At 42.7% G+C, this 21,064-nt stretch overlaps 1 protein-coding gene and 1 long non-coding RNA gene across 2 annotated transcripts in view; one reads left to right on the forward strand and one right to left on the reverse strand.

Annotated features, from left to right (window-relative positions):
- Positions 1-20,545, reverse strand: part of LOC134350207 (uncharacterized) — a 51,513-nt gene extending 30,968 nt beyond the window's left edge. Inside the window, exons 1-2 of the long non-coding RNA XR_010018846.1 lie at positions 20,259-20,545; positions 13,897-14,076 (exon numbers count right to left, since the gene is read on the reverse strand). This is a non-coding gene — a long non-coding RNA (uncharacterized LOC134350207). The remainder of the gene's footprint in view (positions 1-13,896; positions 14,077-20,258) is intronic.
- fam120b (family with sequence similarity 120 member B) overlaps positions 1-21,064 on the forward strand; it is a 207,792-nt gene that overhangs the window by 39,874 nt on the left and 146,854 nt on the right. The gene's annotated exons all lie outside the window — the stretch shown is intronic.

Genomic DNA, 21,064 nt, shown 5'->3' on the forward strand with positions numbered 1-21,064 from the left:
ATTCAGATAATAGTCCACACTATTGTTCCTTTTACCAAAATGCATTATCATACATTTCCCAACACTGTATTCTATCTGCCACTTTTTGCCCATTCTTCCAATTTGTCTAAGTCCTGCTGCAAACCCATTGCATCCTCAGCATTACCTATCCCTCCACCTATCTTCGTATCATCCGCAAACTCTGCGACAAAGTCATCAGTTCCATTATCCAAATCATTGACAATGTGAAAAGTTGCGATCACAATACTGACCCCTGAGGAATGCTGCTAGTCTCAGACAGCCAACCAGGAAAGGCCACCTTTATTTCCACTCGCTCCCGCCTGCCTGTCAGCCATTCTGCTATCGTCGTTAGGTCGCATCTGGAATTTCCAGTTGGCGGACAATTTCCCTCCATGCCACTCTGTCCTGACACTTGTCCACAGCATCCCTAGTCTTGTCCAGCTTGGTCCAATCCTTGATGTTATCCAGCCACATTGTTCTTTGCCTTCCTCTTCCTTTCTTTCCCTCCACCAACAAGATGTTATCTCTCCGTGTAACGTGTCCACAATAAGCAACTTTTAACTTCATAATCTTGTCCAGCAATATCCATGGTCTATCAACTTTGGACAAACCCTCTCATTTGAACTTTCTCTACCCAGCTGATCTTCAACATTCAACATTTAGCACCACATTTCAAAAGCATTAATTCGTTTCATGTCATCCTTCTTCAGGGTCCATGCTCCTGATCCATACCTCAGTACTGACCATACGTAACACTTGAGGAAGCGGATTCTACTTTGGATGTCTACCTTCCGATTGCATAGTAGATCTTTTAGCTTCATGAACTGGGTCTTAGCCATACCTATGCTCCTTCTGATCTCAACTTCACATCTCCTGTCATCTGTCAGACAACTGTCAAGAAATATTCGAACTTTCGCACCTGTTCAATGTCTTGGCCATTCACTTGTAACGATACCATCATGAATGAGTCTTTAGTGTTTAATTTGCTTACCACCATCAATTTTGATTTCTTAGGATTGATTTTAAGTCCATAGTCAAGGCTTTTCTCATTGACTTTATTCAGCATAACTTTCAGTTCGCATTCGCTGTCAACTAACAACGCGGTGTCGTCCACATACCTGACGTTATCCACCTTCTGGCCTGCGATTGGAATACCTGTCTCCTGATGGTCGCATTCCCGAAAAATCCATTCTCCGTAGAGGTTGAACAAATCCGGTGATCCAACACAGCCTTGCCTTACGCCTTGTTTAGTACATGCCCATGGTGATAGCTCATTTTCTACCCTGACCGCCGCTTTCTGTTTCTAATACAAGTTCCTTATTATCTGCACATTCTCCCATCCCAGATCGTACTTGTTCAGCACCTCTATTACTTTCTCATGTCTTACTTTATCAAAAGCCTTCTCACAGTCAATAAAGCATAAGTAGATGGTCTTTTGTGCCTCAATGCATCTCTCCATGATGTTTCTCATCGCAAATATTCCTTCCCTTGTTCCTGAGCCTTTACGAAAACCAAACTGTATTTCTCCTTTTTCATCGCTGATTGTACCTTTCATTCTGCTGAACACTATTTTCAACAGTAGCTTGACGCAGTAAGACATTATACTTATCGTCCTGTGTTCGTTACATTATATCGTCCTTGGCTTTTTTGGTAAGGCGATAAATACTGATTTGAGAAAGTCCTCTGGAAGATTTCCTGTCATATAACTGTTGGTTAACATCGCTAAAAGGTTCGTTTTCCCCTTCGGACCGAGTGATTTCAGAATTTCAGTGGAAATCTTATCTTCACCAGCCGCCTTTCTGACTTTTAAACTCCAAATCGCACTTTCCATCTCTGACATCAATATTTTAGGATGATTAGTCATTTGATTTAATTCTGGTAAATCCTCAATTCTGCTATCTTCAAATAATTCCGAGATGTATCGGGGAAAAGAGGCTAGACTGCACAGAGCGCCAAAGTTTTAAAAAGGAAAGGAATTTTCAATGGTCTTTTTTAAATTGGAGCAAGAGGCCGAGAGTGAAGGAGTGAGGAATCTTGGAGAAAAGTCTTTTTTTTACACTGCTTGGGGAAAAGAGGCTGGACTGAGCAGGCGCACGACGTAGAGCGCCAGAGGTTTTAAGAAAGACCACCATATACAGCGGGCAGCAGAGTGAGAGGGAGCAGAGTGGGACGGCTTTGGCTCAACAGGCTTCAGCGTGAACAGGCAGAGGAGAGGGTAGGTTCCGGTAAGTTTTGTTTTGTTTGTTTAGAGTAGAGAGAATGCTAGGCAAGATGTTGGAATGCTCCTCTTGCAGGATGTGGGAAGTCAGGGAGACTGGAGACAACACCTGCAAGAAGTGCATCCAGCTGCAGCTCCTAACAAACCGCGTTAGGGAACTGGAGCAGGAGCTGGATGACCTCCGGATCATTCAGGAGAATGAGGTGTTTATAGATAGTAGCTTCAGGGAGGTAGTTTCGCCAAAGGAGCAGTGCACAGGTAATTGGGTTACCCTCAGGCGAGGGAAGGGGAAAGGGCAGGCAGAGCGGAGTTCCCCTGTGGCCATTCCCCTCAACAACAAGTATACCAATTTGGATACTGTTGGGGGGGATGATTTACCTGGGACAAGCTGTGGGAGCCGGATCTCTGGCACTGAGTCTGGTTCTTCAGTGCAGAAGGGAGGGTAGAGAAAGAGGAGAGTGGTAGTGATGGGGGACTCGATAGTTAGAGGTACAGAAAGGAGGTTCTTTGGTCCTGACAGAGACTCCTGGATGTTCATTGCCTCCCGGGTGCCAGGGTCAGGGTCCTGAAGAGTTAGTATAGAGAGCTTGGTAGGAAGTTAAAAAGCAGGACCTCGAGGAGGGGTAATCTTAGGATTGCTACCTGTAATGCATGCCAGTGAGGGTAGGAATAGGATGTTCTGGCGGATGAACACATGGCTGAGGAACTGGTGTAGGGGGCAGGGTTTCAGATTTCAGGATCATTGGGACCTCTTCTGGGGCAGTGGCCGGGTCAGGCTCAGCCGGCCTGTCTGAGCGTCGAGGCAGTGGATGGGAACGGGCAGCTGCAGGCTGAAGCTATAGACCACCTCGCTGTTGAGGCCCAGGTCAGGGTTGGCGGTCTCCAGCTGGAGCAGCATCGAACTGGGCGGCGTGTCTTCCCGCAGCTCCCAATGGCATATCTCTCGAATAGCCTTTGACAACAAGTCCAGCTCCTGGCTTTCACATGTGGCTTAGCTACTAAGCCCGGTGAAACCGTGTCTACTGACAGGAGAAGAGTCAAATGCAGGTTACAGGTGCCAGGCAGATGGGGCTCATCAGCCATGGTTGTCAGCTCCGCTATACAAGCCAGTATTTTTCCTGTAACACCGCAGCATTTTATTTTATTAAGCAGCCATGTATGTGGTGCCTTCTGTAAATCCACGTAAATGACATCCACTACCCAACCTTTGTCCACCCTGCTTGTTACTTCCTCGAAGAACTCGATTTGTCAGGCAAGATTTCCCTTTTACCGAAACCATACTGTCTTTGACTTATTTTGTCATTAGTCTCCAAGTACCCCGAAACCTCATCCTTTATAATAAACTCTAACACTTACCCAACTGCTGAAGTTATGCTAACTGGTCTATAATTTCCTTTCTTTTGTCTTTCTCCCTTCTTAAAGAGTGGAGTGACATTTGCAATTTTCTAGTCCTCCGAGACCATGCCAGAATCAAGTGATTCTTGAAAGATCATGACCAATGCATCCGTTATCTCTTCAGCAACCTCTCTTCAGGGCGCAGGGATGTAATTTATCTGGTCCAGGTGATTTAACCACCTTAAGACCTTTGAGTTAACCTAGCACTTTTTTCTTCGTAATGGTAATGGCACACACTCCTGCTCCCTGACACCCATGGACCTTTGGCGCATTGTTAGTGTCTTCCACAGTGAAGGCAGATGTAAAGTACCCATTAAGTTCATTTACCATTTCTTTGTCCTCCATTACTATCTCACCAGCATCATTTTCCAATGGTCCAATATCAACTCTCATATCCATTTTACTTTCTATAGCCGAAAAAACTTTCAGTATCCTGCTTTATATTATTGGCTAGTCTGCCCTCGTATTTCATCTTTTCCCTTCTTTGCACTTTTTAGTTGCTGTCTGTTGGATTTTAAAAGCTTCCAATCATCTAACTTCCCACTTCCTTTTGCTACCTTATATGTCCTCTCCTTGGCTTTTATGCAGTCCTTAACTTCCTTTGTCAGCTCTGTCATTTGAGAACTTCTTCCTCTGTGGACATATCTATTCTGCGCCTTGTGAACTATTCCTAGAAACTTCAGCCATCTCTGGTCTGCCGTCAAACCACCATCTTCCCCCTCCAATTCACCTAGGCAAGATCCTCTCTCATGCTCTGTAATTCCCTTTGTGATACTGATACATGTGACTTTTGCTTTTCCCCCTCAAACTACAGTATGAATCCAATCATATTATGATCACTGCCTCCTCAGGGTTCCTTTACATTAAGCTCCCTAATAAGATCTGGGCTGTTACACAACACCCAGTCTAAGATAGTCTTTCCCCAAGTAGGCTCAAGCACAAGCTGCTCTAAAGAGCCATCTCGTAGGCATTCAACAAACTCCCTCTCTTGTGATCTGACACCAACCTGATTTTCCCAATCCCCTTTCATATTGAAGTTCCCCATTACAATAGTGTCTTACTCTTATTACATGCCTTTTCCAGCTCCCTTTGCAATCTCAACCCCACATCTCGGCTGCTATTTGGAGGCCCATAATGTTTTTTTTACCCTTGCAGTTTCTTTACTCCACCCACAAAGATTTGACATTCCCTGACCCTTTGTAACCTCTTTCTAAAGATGTAATTCCATCTCTTACCAACAGAGCCACATCACTGTGTAAGCCTTCCTGTCTGTCCTTTCGATACAAGGTGTATCTTTTGATGTTAAGCTCCCAACTATGGCCTTCTTTCAGCCACAACTCAGTGAAGCCCACAATGTCATACTGACCAATCTAATTGTGCCATGAGTTTGTCCACCTTATTCCGAATGCTACTTGCATTTAAATACAGCACCTTCAGTCCTGCATTCTTCACCCTTTTGGATTTTGTTGTTTAAATTTAACTCTTTGCTCTGTCTGCATTTGTACCCAATCATTGGCTTGTCCTTCCTTACAATCATCTTACAATTTATATCATCTACTTGTAAACCTGCTGGCTCATCCTCAGCTCTATCACACTGATTCTCATCCCCCTGCCACATTAGTTTAAACCACCCCCAATAGCTTTAGTAAATCTGCCTGCAAGAATATTGGACCCCTTGGATTCAAGTGCAACCCTTCCCTTTTGTACAGGTCCCAGCTGTCCCAGAATAAGTCCCAATTATCCAGAAATCAGAATCCCTGCCCCCTGCTCCAATTCTTCAGCCACGTATTTATCTCTGCCACCTCATTCTATTCCTATCCTCACTGCTGCATGGTATAGGCAGCAATTCCAAGATTACTACCTTTGAGGTCTTGCTTCTCAGCTTCCTTCTTAACTCCTTGTATTCTTTTTTTCAGCACCTTCTTCCTTTTTCTACCTATGTGAAACCTCCTGGTTTCCTTGGCTGCGCAAGTCTGGGGAAGACAACCTCCGGCCCCGGCAAACTCATCGGATTGAGGCATGCTACCATCCCAAACCCCTGTTTGTGAAGATGCTGTGTAATTTGCTACCTTGTTACAAATTAGTGGCATGAAACAACAGACAGTACACCGATACAATTTAAAGATTATCTTTATGATTTTTCATTTGACTAAAGGGTTAGTAAAGAAAAGAGAAAAGAACAAAAAAAAGAAAAGGGCCCATTTTAATGATACAGTCTATTGTGCTTAAGTTGGAGCTCACAGTTGCTCCAAGACACCGATCCTCAGTCAATCTCACCCCGGGCTTCATCGAACCGGTCCCACTCCGGCTCGAATTCTATGACCTTTCTCTCTGCTGCGTCTTCTCTCTTCATCTCCTCTCGAATAAAATCCCCAAGCCACCCTTAGTGTCCCTCACCAGAGAAACCTCCCCTGAATTTGACCATCCTAATTGGACGGCACACATTTCTCCTCATCTCTTATCTTCAACAATAACCCAAACAAGCTGCAGTCACAGAACTGCCAAAATGAAATGTATACAGCATAAAATGAAATACATACAGCACAACAGTAAAAATATGAACCAGGGCATTACATATGTCATTGGTACCAATATGTACCACGACTTCTGGCTACTCGCCCTCCCTTTTCAGAATATTGTGGACGCGTCCATAAAGTTAACTGTTTATTCCCATCTCTAGATGCTACCTGACCTCCAACATTTTGTGTGCATGGCTTTAGGGTGCTGGGAGAAAGAATAAGGGTTTATCAGGGGCAGGATTTTTACACAAAGAGTGGTGGATTCGTCAGTGATGGTGGTAAAGCCAGATACATTAGAGATGTTTAATACACTCAGATAGGCACATGAATGAAAGAAAACTGGAAGGTTATGTGGGAGAGAAGGGTTAGATTGATTTTGGAGTAGGTTTAAGGGCCTGCACTTGTTGTACTGATCTATGTTTTGTGTGGAAGGAAAACAGAGCACCTGGAGGTAATGTACCTGGTCACAGGAAGAACATGCAAACTCCACACAGACAGAATCATCCAGGCCAGCCCTCTTCTCGCTGCTGCCATCAGGAAGGAAGTACAGGAGCCTTAGGTCCCACACCACCAGGTTCAGGAGCAGTTATTACCCTTCAACCATCAGGCTTCTAAACCAGAGGGGTTAATTTCACTCACCTCAACAGTGAAGTGATTCCACAACCTATGGACTCAGTTTCAAGGACTGTATAATGTGCTCCGAATTTATTTATTTATTTATTTATTTATATTATTTTTGTTTTTGTACAATTTGTTGTCTGTTGTACATTCATTGTTTGTCCCTCTTGTTTGAGTGTAGTTTTTCATTGATGTTTATTGTGTTTCTTTGTATCTACTGTGAGTGTCTGCAAGAAAACGAATCTTGGTGACATATACATACTTGGGTAATTAACTTATTTTGAACTTTGAAATTTCTTTCAAATATAAAGTCAAGATAGAACAAGGGTCACTAGTGCTATGAAGCAGCAGTTCTATTAGCTGAGGAACAAGGGGTACCAATGGAACCAGATAATATAAATCTAGGTTTCTGTTATGCTACTGATTATAGTGTTTACAGAATGTGGACTTTGGTGACCATAAGGTATAGAAGCAGAATTAGGCCATTTGGTCTATCAAGTCTGCTCCGCCATTTCATCATGGCTGATCTATTATCTCTCTCAGCTTTAATCTCCTGCCTGTTTCCCATATCCCTTCATGTCCTGATGAAATCAAGAATCTATCAACCCCTGCCTTAAAGATACCCAATTACTTGGCCCCCACAGCCGCCTGTGGCAACAAATTCCACATATTCACCACTCTCTGGCTAAAGAAATTCCTCCTCTTCTCCATTCTAAAAAGATATTCCTGTATTCTGAGACTGTGTCATCTGGTCTTAGGCTCCCCCACCATAGGAAACATCCTCTCCACATCCACTCTATCAAGGCCTTTCAACATTTGATCGGTTTCAGTTAGTCACTCCACATTCTTCTGAGGCCCAGAACCATCAAACGCCCTTCATATGACAAGCCGTTCAATTCTGGAATCATTGTTATGAATCTCCTTTGAATCCTCTCCAGTGTCAGCATGTTCTTTAAGAACATAAGAAATAGGAGCAGGAATAAGCCATCTTGCCCATCAAGCCTGCTCTGCCATTCAATAAGATCATGGCTGATCTGACCATGGACTCATCTCCCCGACCTGCCTTTTTCCCATAACCCTTAATTCCCCTACGATGCAAAAATTTATCTAACCTTGTCGTAAATGTATTTACTGTGGTAGCCTCCATGTCCTTCATGTGGCAGAGAATTCCACGTATTCACCACTCTTTGGGAAAGGCAGTTCCTCCTCATCTCCATCCTAAATTTACACCCCGAATCTTAAGGCTGTGTCCCCTAGTTCTGGTTTTTCTAAGATAAAGGGCCAAAAACTGCTCTAAATGCACCAAGTGAGGCCTCACCAGTACTTATAGAGCCTTAACGTTACTTTCTTGCTTTTATATTCTAGTGCTCACGAAATGAATGCTGACATTGCATTTGTCTTCCTCACCACTGACTCAACCTGCAAATTAACCTTTAAGCAATCCTGCACAAGGACTCACAAGTCCCTTTGCACCTCAGATTTTTGAATTTTCTCTCTATTTAGAAAATAGTCTATCCTTTTATTTCTTCTACTAAAGTGCATGACCATGCACTTACCGACACAATTCCATCTGTCACTTCTTTGCTCATTCTCCTAATCTGCCTAAGTCCTTCTGTAACCATATAACAACTACAGCACGGAAACAGGCCATCTTGGCCCTTCTAGTCCGTGCCGAACTCATATACTCACCTAGTCCCACCGACCTGCACTCAGCCCATAAGCCTCCATTCCTTTCCTATCCATATATCAGTCCAATTTAACTTTAAATGACAACATCGAACCTGCCTCAACCACTTCTGCTGGAAGCTTGTTCCACACAGCTACCGCTCTCTGAGTAAAGAAGTTCCCCCTCACGTTACCCCTAAACTTTTGCCCTTTAACTCTCAACTCATGTCCTCTTGTTAGAATCTCCCCCATTCTCAATGGAAAAAGCCTATCCACGTCAACGCTATCAATCCCCCTCATAATTTTGAACACCTCTATCAAGTCCCCCCTCAACCTTCTACACTTCAAAGAATAAAGACCTAACTTGTTCAACCTTTCTGCGTAACTTGGGAGATGAAACCCAGGCAACATTTTAGTAAACCTCCTCTGTACTCTCTCAATTTTATTCACATCTTTCCTGTAATTTGGTGACCAGAACTGTACACAATACTCCAAATTTGGCCTTACCAATGCCTGATACAATTTCAACATTACATCCCAACTCCTATACTGAATGCTCTGATTAATAAAGGCCAGCATACCAAAAGCTTTCTTCACCATCCTATCCACATGAGATTCCACCTTCAGGGAACTATGCATCATTATTCCTAGATCCCTCTGTTCCACAGCATTCTTCAGTGCCCTACCATTTACCATGTACCTATTTCGATTAGTCCTACCAAAATGTAGCACCTCACATTTATCAGCATTAAACTCCATCTGCCATCTTTCAGCCCACTCTTCTAACTGGCCGAAATCTCTCTGCAAGCTTTGAAAACCTACTTCATCATCCACAACGCCACCTATCTTAGTATCATCTGCATACTTACTAATCCAATTTACCACCCCATCATCCAGATCATTAATATATATGACAAACAACACTGGACCCAGTACAGATCCCTGAGGCACACCGCTACACACCGTCCTCCAATCTGACACACAGTTATCCACCACTACTCTCTGGCGTCTCCCATCTAGCCACTGCTGAATCCATTTTACTACTTCGATATTAATGCCTAACGATTGAACCTTCCTAATCAACCTTCTGTGTGGAACCTTGTCAAAGGCCTTACTGAAGTCCATATAGACAATGCAAACACGAGGAATTCTGCAGATGCTGGAAATTCAAGCAACACACATCAAAGTTGCTGGTGAACGCAGCAGGCTAGGCAGCATCTCTAGGAAGAGGTACAGTCGACGTTTCAGGCCGAGACCCTTCGTCAGGACTAACTGAAGGAAGAGCTAGTAAGAGATTGGAAAGTGGGGTGGGGAGGGGGAGATCCAAAATGATAGGGGAAGACAGGAGGGGGAGGGATGGAACCAAGAGGTGGACAGGTGATTGGCAAAAGGGATATGAGAGGATCATGGGACAGGAGGCCCAGGGAGAAGGAAAGTAGGGAGGGGGGAAAAACCCAGAGGATGGGCAAGGGGTATAGTCAGAGGGACAGAGGGAGAAAAAGGAGAGAGAGGGAAAGAATGTGTGTATATAAATAAATAATGGATGGCGTACGAGACAGGAGGCCCAGGGAGAAGGAAAAGGACCCTCGTACCCCATCCATTATTTATTTAGACACACATGTTCTTTCTCTCTCTCTCGTTTTTCTCCCTCTGTCCCTCTGATTATACCCCTTGCCCATCCTCTGGGTTTTTTCCCCCGCTCTTCCTTCTCCCTTGGCCTCCTGTGCCAGATTTACTCTTACAACCCTTCTTAAAGAATGAAACTACATGAGCAATACGCCAATCCTCCGGCTCCGTCCCCGTTTCTAATGACATTTGAAATATTTCTGTCAGAGCCCCTGCTATTTCTACACTAACTTCCCTCAAGGTCCTAGGGAATATCTTGTCCAGACCCAGAGACTTATCCACTTTTATATTCCCTAAAAGCGCCAGTACTTCCTCTTCTTTAATCGTCATACTTTCCATAACTACCCTTCTTGTTTCCTTTACCTTACACAATTCAATATGCTTCTCCTTAGTGAATACCGAAGAAAAGAAATTGTTCAAAATCTCCCCCATCTCTTTTGGCTCCGCACATAGCCGTCCACTCCTGATTCTCCAAGGGACCAATTTTATCCCTCACTATCCTTTTGCCACTAACATAACTGTAGCCTCTCCAGTTTCTCAAATCTACCTGCCCTTCCACCTATCTTCATATTGTTTGTAAAGTTAGCCACAAAGCCATCAATTCTGTCATCCAAGTTATTGACATATGACATAAAAAGGTAGCGGCCCCAACACAGACCTCTGCGGAACAGTACTAGTCATTGTCAGCAAACCAGAAAAGGCTCCCTTTATTCCCAGTAATTGTCTCCTGCCAATCTGCCAATGCGTTACCCATGCTAGTGCCTTTCCTGTAATACCATGGGCTCTTAACTTGTTAAGCATCCTGATGTGTGGCACCTTGTCAAAGGCCTTCTGAAAATCTACGTATCCACATCCACTAATTTTCCTTTGTCTATCCTGCTTATTATTTCTTGAAAGAATTCCAACAGATTTGCCAGGTAAGATTTTCCCTTAAGGAAGCCATTAAGGCATATTTTATCATGAAAACCATGCTGACTACAGCCTATTTTGTCATGAAAACCATGCTGACTACAGCCTATTTTATCATGAAAACCATGCTGAATACAGCCTATTTTATCGTCTGAGGTGAGGTACAGTTAAAGCAGGCATGACAGACAATATATTACAGCTGTAGTACATTAGAGATGATGAGAACTATTGTGATCCATGGTGACCACATCTGTCATAAGAATCTGCAGCTCAAGGTTCAGAGTTGATGATCTGGATTTGGGAATCTCACAGTTGGACACTGATACAAGGAGCAGTAATGTTACTTGTTAGTGTGGAAATGGATTTTACTTGTAGTAACAAAATGGCATTTTTGTCTGTAACAAAATGGAACCTGCATTGTACCAGAGTGTTTTGCTAATAGTGTTTGTGCAGCCTTATGCAGATGTACCCTGAGTTAATGACAAACTGCAGGAAGATAAGTGGATTTGATTATTGGATGAATGCCAAATACACTGATTAAGCAGCCAAACAAAATACACCCTGTTCTTGAACTGAGGCCACATTTGTATATAAAGGAGTGACTATGCTGTTTATTTTCTTGAAGCTATCACTAACTCTTGTGTGGCGCTCATCTTCCCTTCCTGCAAATGCTTATGATTGATCCACTATGAGTTGACTATTTAGATAGATAGATATACTTTATTGATCCCAAGGGAAATTGGGTTTCGTTACAGCCCCACCAACCAAGAATAGAGCACAAATATAGCAATACAAAAACCACAAACAATCAAACAACAAATGCAAACTATGCCAGATGGAAAATAAGACCAGGACCAGCCTATTGGCTCAGGGTGTCCGACCCTCCACGGAAGGAGCTGGAAAGTTCGATGGCCACAGGCAGGAGCAACCTCTCGTGCCGCCCAGTGTTGTATCTCGGTGGAATATGGCCGAAGTCCAACAGTAAAAAGTTCAATATCCAGTCTACAAACACATTCCTCGATCGTAATATGACCCGGATTTGTTATAAGACGTAGCAAAGAGGTGCTTGACATCAGTAAATCAAAATTGTCTTAAGACTGAGACAGGTTCAGGAATCATACAAGTAGCACTGGAGGGCACCACGGTGGCATAGTGGTTAGCATGATGCTATTACAGCTGGGGTGTCGGTGTTCAGAGTTCAATTCTGGCATCCTATATAAGGAATCTTCCCATGGAATGAATGCATTTCCTTCGGGTGCTCTGGTTTCCAGTCCTAAAATATACCGGGTAGATTACATGGTCATTGTAAATTGTTTTGTGATTAAGATTAGGGTTAAATCAGAGTTGTCAGGGGTTGCTAGGCAATGTGGATTATTGGGCTGGAAGGCCTTTTTTGTGCTCTATCTCTAAGCAAATAAATAAATATGTTTGCTGTTGAGTCTGTCCACAGATAAAAGGTCTTGAGGCCTGTGTGGAGGACAGTAGGAAATACTGGAAGGATGAGCAAACTGTGCTAATTTTGCAGATAGCCAATCGAGCAGAGAGAGGGGAAAGGAATGTTTTATTGAAAGGGGACAGTATAGTTGTTGTTCAACAATAAATGTTGTTCCCTGCAACTACATATCAGTGTGAATCATAACGATATCTTCTGAGGCCCAGAAAAGAACTTGAACTTAGATGGGAAAGATAAAGACAAGGGACTCTGCAGATGTTAGAAATCCAAAATAATGCACACAGAGTGCTGGATTAACTCACAGGTCAGATATCAACTATGGAAATGAATAAATGGTCAATGTTTTTGGTCTCGCCTGAAACATCAACTGTTCATGTTATTTCCATAGATGTACCTGACCTGCTGAGTTCCTCTATTACTTATTTATTTACAGAGGTAGAATGCAGAACCGGCCCTTGCGACCCAACGAGCCACACCACACAGCAGCCCACTAGTCTACAATTTACAATGATCAATTAACCTACTAACTGGTACGTCTTTGGACTCTGGGAAGAAACCAGAGCACCCAGAGGAAACCCATGCACCTACGGGAAGAACACACAAACTTTCCTATAGAGGATGCCAGGATTGAATTCTGAACTACAATCTCCCCGAGCTGTTAATAATACAACTTTTTAGTCGATTTGAGAAACAATAACATTGATAGGTTGAAGGACAAGATTCTGCTGAAGGATTATGAATAGTACCATTGTAACCACATTCTACCAGAGCACCACTGAGTGTGTCCTGACCAGCTGTATTATCGTCTACTATGGTAATCACAAGGCATCTGATCACAAGACCCTGCAATGAATCATGAGGACTGCTGAAAGAATCAGCAGGGTCACTCTCCCAACCACGCCCCCCCCACCCCTGCTCCCATATACTAGATGCTGTATTCACAGTGCCATCAGCAATGTCGAGGACCCCTCCCATTCGTCCCATAATCTCTTTGATCTCCCAGTGCCAGGAAGAGGGTATTGCTGTATAAGCTAGCTTTTTCCCCAGGCCCTGAGACTTCTGAATGCCCTGCTATTACTCATAGGTTCATTTATTATCGAAGTATATAACTCTGAAATTCTTTAATTCTCTGGGTAGCCACTTAACCAAGAAAGAAAAGAAAGGCAGTATGATCATCAACCCCCAGATCTCCCCTTCCCATACAAAAAAAACAAACAAAAACAGAATAGGCACATCAACCCGCAAGTCCTTCCTCCCGCACAAAAAAATTAACAAAATGGAACAGGCATATTGACCCCCAAATCCCGCTCCCCACACAGAAAAGACAATAAGATTGAGTGAAAAACACAGATTATTAAAACACTAAATCTGAAAAAAATAGTCTATAGTCCTGCCAGCTACAAGGTTCGCGCATGCTGCCTCTGTCTACTGGAATCCTCTCGGATACTGCAAAGTATCAGTACATCAAATGATCTACAAACTTCTGCACTCACTTTAATGTTTCAGTCACCCCCATCACTTTAATTGGCGAAATGGGGTCAAACATCAGCTTGTGTGCCATCCTGCAGCTTTCTTGCCATGAGGTTCGCTCACGTTGCCTCTGCCTCCTGGAATGCTGTAGGAGGTTGCAGATTGCTGAAGCACCCAAACGATCCCCAAACAGTAAAGCACAGCTGCAACAGTACCAGAATCACATTCAAGAAGAGAAACAAGATGTAAAAGAAGTGAAAAAAAAGGCCCAATATACATTACTTACGACAGTTCCAGTAGCATTATACTGTTGTATATTTAACTCTATGTTGTAGATGCACTTTATATCAATTTGTGCATTTACAGAATTTTTAAAAATTATCTGTTAGTTTTATTGTGTTAATATTTTAAGTGTGTTCTGTGTTTTGCACCTTGGTGCAAAAGGAACGTTGTTTTGTTTAGCTGTGTACGTGTGTACAGTTGAATGATAATAAACTTGAATTTGTTTAGCTGTGTACGTGTGTACAGTTGAATGATAATAAACTTGAATTTGTTTAGCTGTGTACATGTGTACGGTTGAATGACAATAAACTTGAATTTGTTTTGTTTAGCTGTGTGCGTATGTACAGTTGAATGATAATAAACTTGAATTTTGAATATGAAGCAATTGGAGATATGGGCTAGTGTGGTGCCCGGGGGTTAGTGTTTGCATCTCTATTATTCATTTTTATGTTAATTTTTTTGATGTGAGTGTACATGCCACAATTAGCAAGTTGGCTGATACTAAATTAGGGGCCTTGTCGATAATATTGAATTGCAAAGAGATCTTGATCAGTCTGAGAGATGGGCTAAGGAACGATAGGTACTTCATTGATCCCAAAGAGAATTACAGCATTACAGTAGCATTACAGGTGCACAGATATACAAATACACAAATATTAGAAGAGAAATAAGAAAGAATAAAAAAAATAAGTTGTCTCAAACAGTCTAACAGGAGGGGGTCATCACTTCCCTGGTTATAGGGTGACTCACTATGGAGCCTAATGGCTGAGGGTAAGAATAATCTCATATAGTGCTCTTTGGAGTAGCGCAGTTGTCTTGGTCTATTACTAAAAATGCTTCTGTGTTCAGCCAAGGTGGCATGCAGAGGGTGAGAAACATTGTCCAGAATTGCCAGGATTTTCTATAGGGTCCTGTGTTCTTCCACTGCCCCCACTGTGTCCAGTTTGACTCCTATAACAGAGCCCACCTTTCTAATCAGTTTATTGAGCCTGTTGGCATTTCCCATGTTGATGCCATTACCTCAGCACACCACCACATAGAAGATTGTACTGGCGACAACAGACTGGTCAAATATGTGAAGGAAAGGCCTGCGTATTCCAAAGGATATCAGTCTCCTCAGGAAGTAGAGTTGACTCTGGCCCTTTTTGTACAGAGATTCTGTGTTGGTGTTCCACTGAAGGCTTTCATCCAGCTGCACCCCAGGTGCTTGTAGGTCCTCATCACATCCACTTCCTTACCATCAATAGTAACAGGGAGCAATGCAGGCTTAGTTTTCCTAAAGGCCATCACTGTCTCCTTTGGCAAATGAATTTCAACTTGGATAAGCGTGAGGTAATGCACTTTGGGCATTCTAAGCAGGGTAGGACTTGTCAGTGCCCTGCTATTCACTGTATGTGTTGTGGAACAGAGGGACATGGAGCACAGTTTGCTAGAAGTATATTCACAATCTAAGACATAGTGTCAATGAAATCAGAGGATAGAAGTATCTACAACCACAGAAGAATTATCCCTTGATTCGCGTTGACCATTCCTTTATACTATACTTACTCAATACCAGCTTAGATGTTAAGGATGGTCACTATGACTTCACCTCAGGAGTTAAGCACTTTGGTCTATATATAGTTCAAGACATGCACTTTGCCAGACTACATGGAATCAATTGAATTGGCTGAAGACTGAGTTCTTGGACCTCAGCAGAAGTCCAGACAAGCATTAAGCAGTACTTATTTTGCCTGATTAAAATAACTTCTTCTTTGTACACAGCTTAATATTAATCCACACTCGGTCTAGTAAACTGCATATGGCCAGCTCTTATTACTGCTCGAAATCAAGGCAGGAAGTCCTTCTTGCTGGATGAACAGGGAATCCCTGACCCATATGCAAGTGTATGCATCAATTGCCAGTGGGGTGAGTTATAGAATGGTGACCTTTATCCAGAGAATTGTATCTCACTAAGCGTATGGGAAGAAAACTACATAACACCTATCGACTTCTGCCTCCCAAGTAATACCTGTTATGAAGATCATGATTTTATAGGGAGAATATAGATTGATACTAGATTGTCTCCTTTTTAAAGAATGGCCAATGTGTGGAATGGACTTAATGAAATTAGGGAACTAACTAAAGGTCTTTTGAACAGATTTGAGGAAAAAATGCTCACAATCTCCTGATCAAGGTTAGCTGGAGTATGTTAAATGTTGGAACAATAATACAGGCAGTTATATCCCTTGATAATAAGTGGAGAAAGGTTCTGTTTAATCTACCTACCAACTTTACAAATGGACATTTAGTGTAGATCAATTTTGGGAAAAAGTTGCAATTCTGAACTTGGTCAAAATAATTGTCATCAGACATTTGCTATGAAATGCATCTTATTTTGAAGAAAAGCCTGGAAGGCATTCTATATCGGATGCATATATATTATGGAATTTGCATAATTTCTTTCCTTATGTTTGCTGGGACAATTTTAAAATCTTCTTAAGGGTCAAAGGTTTTAGCTGTGGAGATATAATCTTTTTTGCGGCAGGGTTTTTGTTTTGAGAATCATGTCCAGCCCACCTTCCCGACGGACCATTTAGCACAAATGCAATCCCCAGGCCCAGTCATTATAATTTTAATTTTTTTTCCTGTCCCTGGTGTAATAATCGCTGGAATGGATAAGACTGCAATTACTAAAGTTGTGGGAGATATTGATATGGTGTGGCCACCAGTCAGAGTTGACACATTGGTGCTAATAAGTAATGGAGAAAATCACACAAGTTTATTTTGTGTGAAGTTCATAATTTATGACAAATTATTTCCACTACAACTGTTCTTCTCAGGCAGAGGAGCTTCTAGTCCTGAGGAACGGAAGTTTCCTGTGCAAGAATGGGCTCGATAGACTGAATGAGACTTTGTTTAGTGGCAAAAAAATTCAAGGTGATTGGACACCAGCCTCGGCTGTACAAGCATGACACCAATAAACTCTTTCAACTCTATCTGCTTCAACTATACCCACTCGTCAGATTATCTTTCATTTACCATGCAATAGGGTTTCAAGCTGTTAACTCACCCTCTTTTCTCAGCTCTATCTCCCTTTCATCTCATTGAGTCTCAGTTCGGTGTGCAGGGCAAGCCACTGAGGTATTCAGACAGCAAGAGTTCAGCAAATCATGCTCCAGCATCTTAGGAGGAGGGGTTAGAAAGGAGATGGGCTGGCTGATGAATAGGATGACAAAATGGATGAATGCTGGATTTTTTTTTAAAGTTTAGAGAGGTGATAATCCCTGAAGCAAAACAGATAGTTTAAATTGTACAATATTGAACTACCACTCTCCATGTGCAATAGTGTGTAGTTAGTTGGGTTGCTTTCCTTTCCTTTCAGATGTACAAGTTTTTACTTTTAGAAATAAAGCAGACCTGCTTAAAATAGTATGGGTGTCCATCTATTTCTTAGAAAGCAGATAATTAAAAATTGCGGTCATGTGGATTGATCAATATCATCTCAATATGTTTCAGATTTTAAAATAAAATGGTAAAATTCTATGAAAGGGTTCCTTGGAAATGAGTGTGAAAGGTCAAGCTGTGAATTTCTTGATGACAGCTACTCTGTTAAAACATCTGGCCTTGGTGAAAAGTTGATTTGGAGTCGATATGAAAGTAATGCAAGCAGCTTTTACAGTGTTGATCACCCAAGCTATCATGGGAATTTGCATTTCCATTAATTTCTTTCATAAATTCTCATTTAACTCATCTTTAAACAACTATTTTTTGCTAACTCATGCATCCTCTTTATCCCTAGCAAATTATTTCTTCAAAATGAAATATTAGGTTTTTCAAAAGAACGATCCCACAAATGAAAGGTTAATGTATAGGGAGCATTTGAGATTCTGTGCTTGTACTCACTGGAGTTTAGAAGAATGAGAGGAGATCTCATTGAAACCTATCAAATATTAAAAGGCCTAGATAAAGTGGACATGGAGAGGATGTTTCCTCTAGTGGACAGAGGACATAGCCTCAGAACAGAAGGGCTTTAGAACAGAGATGAGGAGGAATTTCTTTAGTCGTAGGATGGTGAATCTGTGGAATTCATCACCATGGAAGGCTGTGGAAGTCAAGCCATTGCGTATATTTAAAGCAGAGGTTGTTATGGTACTTCATTAGTCAGGGCATCAAAGGGCATCAGGGAGAACGCAGGAGAATGGGGAGAAGATACGTTTGGAGTTGAGAGTGCAATTCAGTCATGAAATGTATTCATATATATGTATCCCTTGTTCCTTCATACCGATTGGCATCTTCTCTAGTCTCTTATCTAAGTTTATCAATCTTTTGACCTGCTGATTTCTTTTTTCCTTCATTCTTTGGTGATTTACCCTCAGTTGCAGAAATCAAGTTCATTGCACACTGGCTATGATGACAAACATCCATGATTTTTAATTGTTTGAAAGGAGGAGGTGTATACTGCATATTCTTCCTTGTTCTTATCTCTCCATTGGGTCTTGTGCAAGCTGGAAATAAACTTCACAGGTCCCACACAGGAGATTAGTGTGCAAACTTAAAGCACACGGTATTGGGGGTAAGGTATTGGTGTGGGTGGAGAATTGGTTGGCAGACAGGAAGCAAAGAGTGGGAATAAACGGGACCTTTTCAGAATGGCAGGCGGTGACTAGTGGGGTACCGCAAGGCTCAGTGCTGGGACCCCAGTTGTTTACAATATATATTAATGACTTAGATGAGGGAATTAAATGCAGCATCTCCAAGTTTGCAGATGACACGAAGCTGGGCGGCAGTGTTAGCTGTGAGGAGGATGCTAAGAGGATGCAGAGTGACTTGGATAGGTTAGGTGAGTGGGCAAACTCATGGCAGATGCAGTTTAATGTGGCTAAATGTGAGGTTATCCACTTTGGTGGCAAAAACAGGAAAACAGATTATTATCTGAATGGTGTCCAATTAGGAAAAGGGGAGGTGCAACGAGACCTGGGTGTCATTATACACCAGTCATTGAAAGTGGGCATGCAGGTACAGCAGGCAGTGAAAAAGGCGAATGGTATGCTGGCATTTATAGCAAGAGGATTCAAGTACAGGAGCAGGGAGGTACTACTGCAGTTGTACAAGGCCTTGGTGAGACCACACCTGGAGTATTGTGTGCAGTTTTGGTCCCCTAATCTGAGGAAAGACATCCTTGTCATAGAGGGAGTACAAAGAAGGTTCACCAGATTGATTCCTGGGATGGCAGGACTTTCATATGATGAAAGACTGGATCGACTAGGCCAGGGGTCCCCCACCTTTTTTGTGCTGCGGACCGGTTTAATATTGACAATATTCTTGCGGACCGGCCGACCCAGGGGGTAGGGTTGCCAACGGACAAGAGTAGCAGTCAGAGAAAGACTACAATGACCATGAAGCCTTGCGCGGGCACCAGTGCGCATGCGTGTACCTGTCGATATTATTTTCTGCAAAGCGCTTTTGGCGATTCTGTTCGGGGGGGGGGGGTCATCATGACCGGAATATTGGTAATAAGCGGCTAATACACTCAATTTCATTTCTAAAAGGGTTTATCTAACGAATTTAATATTAAACACACAGCGCATATTTTCCTCGCATGAATATAGTGATAAGTCAATCAGGGGAGGACGGAAACAACAGGAATTCTGCAGAGGCTGGAAATTCAAGCAACACACATAAAAGTTGCTGGTGAACGCAGCAGGCCAGGCAGCATCTCTAGGAAGAAAATGTCGACTGCACCTCTTCCTAGAGATGCTGCCTGGCCTGCTGCGTTCACCAGCAACTTTTATGTGTGTTGTAGGGGAGGACGGGGAGCTTGAAGTGTTGAAAGAACTTCCAGTAAAAGTGGTAGAGGCAGGTTCGATATTATTTAAAGAAAAATTGGATAGGTATATGGACAGGAAAGGAATGGAGGGGTATGGGCTGAGTGCAGGTAGGTGAGAGTAGCTTTCGGCACAGGCTAGAAGGGCCGAGATCGCCTATTTCCGTGCTGTAATTGTTATATGGTTATATAAGTTACTATGAGTCAATAGCATCATAACATTTTAAGTTACGTTTGGATGTTAAACACACAGCACATATTTTCCCCGTATGAACATATAAAATCATTGCAACACACCAGTATCGCTGAATCAGTGGGAGACCTGGGCTTGTTTCCCTGCAACAAGACGGTCCTATCGAGGGGTGAAGGGAGACGCGATACTCGGAGGTTCCTTATGTCGAGTCTATTCCGCAATTTAGTTTTCGTCGCATTCATTGCAGAGATATGTTGGAAATGGAAGCAACGTTTTCAGTGCTTTCGTGGCTATCTCAGGATATTTAGCCTTGACTTTGATCCGTAATGCCAGCAGAGATGTTATGTCAAACATACTTCTCAGCCCGCCGTCATTTGCAAGCTCGAGGAGTTGATCTTCCTGCGCTGACATGGATGACGCGCTGTTAATGACCTCGCGTGTGTTCAAGCTGAACAGTGGGCGTGACAGGGAATGAGGAAAGGTGCAGCTGACTCATATCGCCAAATCATATCGTTTCCTCGCGGCCCGGTAGCAAATGCTCTGCGGCCCGGTGGTTGGGGACCGCTGGACTAGGCTTATACTCGTTGGAATTTAGAAGATTGAGGGGGGATCTTATTGAAACGTATAAAATCCTAAAGGGATTGGACAGGCTAGATGCAGGAAGATTGTTCCCGATGTTGGGGAAGTCCAGAACGAGGGGTCACAGTTTGAGGATAAAGGGGAAGCCTTTTAGGACCAAGATGAGGAAAACCTTCTTCACACAGAGAATGGTGAACCTGTGGAATTCTCTGCCACAGGAAGCAGTTGAAGCCAGTTCATTGGCTATATTTAAGAGGGAGTTAGATATGGCCCTTGTGGCTAAAGGGATAATGGGGTATGGAGGGAAGGCTGGTACAGGGTTCTGAGTTGG

This window comes from Mobula hypostoma, chromosome 8 (assembly GCF_963921235.1).
Source record: "Mobula hypostoma chromosome 8, sMobHyp1.1, whole genome shotgun sequence".
Taxonomy (NCBI): Eukaryota; Metazoa; Chordata; class Chondrichthyes; order Myliobatiformes; family Myliobatidae; genus Mobula; species Mobula hypostoma.